This window comes from Theobroma umbraticum, unplaced genomic scaffold, assembly GCF_002168275.2.
Source record: "Theobroma umbraticum cultivar Fairchild unplaced genomic scaffold, ASM216827v3 scaffold_51.0, whole genome shotgun sequence".
Taxonomy (NCBI): domain Eukaryota; kingdom Viridiplantae; phylum Streptophyta; class Magnoliopsida; order Malvales; family Malvaceae; genus Theobroma; species Theobroma umbraticum.
Window position 1 is genome coordinate 9,495,700 of NW_018397260.1, and position 1,603 is coordinate 9,497,302.

At 37.4% G+C, this 1,603-nt stretch overlaps 1 pseudogene; it reads left to right on the plus strand.

The window, feature by feature from the left end:
• The first annotated feature begins 581 nt into the window (after positions 1-581).
• The window catches only part of LOC110416556 (serpin-ZX pseudogene), a 1,979-nt pseudogene continuing 957 nt past the window's right edge, over positions 582-1,603 (plus strand).

Below are 1,603 nucleotides of genomic sequence, written 5' to 3' on the forward strand. Positions count from 1 at the left end.
ACATATTCCACAAATCTTTCATCGAGGTCAAAAAATACGCGGGTATATCGAAGCCTGCCGAGCAAACGATTCAGGATTGTGGAAATTTCAAGTATCTGGATGTTGCGTTTCACACGTGCCAAAGCATAGTGCATGCGTTCTCGTAGCTTCTTTTTCTTTCGGTCTTTTTAATGTTTTTGTTCTTCACTGCTAAGTTGTTTAGTTGTAAAGCAATCACATTGGAGTTGTGATTTTTATTCTAATGGATTTTCACTTGTATTTTTTTTATTTAATGATATTTATATAAATTTACAAAATATTATTCATTTTAAATCATAATGTCTCATAATTTTATTTTATTAAAAATTTTAAAAATAATATTAATATTTAAATACTAAATTTCAATTTAATCTAATAGATTATCAATTTAGAATTTATAATTTTTTTTTTAATCGTAACACTAGGTGATCGGTAACGATGAAAGTTCGTCGAATTAGACGATAGAGACTGTCAAACAAAGTTAATTAATTAATTAATAGGTTAAATTTACTCTTTTACCCAAATAATATATATATATATATCAAAGGAAGCTTAATTCTCACGCAAAGGGCAATTTCAACGCGGATTCTCTCCTACGCGGTAAAGCCGCAACGGTCCCATTTCACAATATTAAATCTTCAACTGTCCTGCTTTAAGGATAGCGGTCCTTTTCTCGTCTCGGCTTTGTCGAAGACTCGAGCTAGAACCCAAGTGAAGTAAAAGGGGCTATCTGGGTTCTCGACTTGTTTGTGTTTCAGATTCCGACAATGGATCTCCGTGAATCGATCAGGAGGCAAACCGACGTAACCTTGAGCCTGACAAAGCACGTGCTCCAGACCGAAGCCAAGGACTCCAACCTTGCGTTCTCGCCGCTGTCGATCCACGTGGTGCTCAGCATGATCGCGGCCGGCTCGAGGGGCCCCACCCTCGACCAGCTCCTCTCTTTCCTCAAGTCAACATCCAACGACCACCTCGGCTCCTTCTCCTCCGAGCTCGTTTCCGTTGTGTTCGCCGACGGTAGCCCCGCGGGTGGGCCCCGGTTGTCGTTTGCCAACGGTGTTTGGATAGACAAGTCTCTCCCTCTCAAGCCTTCTTTCAAACAGGTTGTGGATAATGTCTACAAGGCTGCTTCTAATCAAGTCGATTTCCAAACCAAGGTAGTAGCTTCTTTATGTGGATTCTGATGTTTGTCTTTTAATCATTGCTTTTAATATGTCTCTGGTCTTTCCCTTCAAATGGAGCTGGGATCTTTACACGTAGCAAAACTGGATATTTTTCAAGTTTCAAATCTATGGGGATCCAGTGAAAACCCAATTGTGTCCCCAATCTTATAGATGTAGCCATGCCCATATTTTGAAAATAAGAATTTCAACACAGTACTTTTTATAAATAGTTCCTTTTTTGTTTTTTTATTTTTATAAATACTACTTATCAAACATTCCTTGAAGCTGAAGATAATTAAGTATAAGCTACTTATAGGAAGGAATATATGAACTAATTCCTGTACCATTGATGTATAGGTAATACATAAATTAATGATATGTTTTTTGATTATATTGGTGGCATTCACTTCCCATTTGTTTTT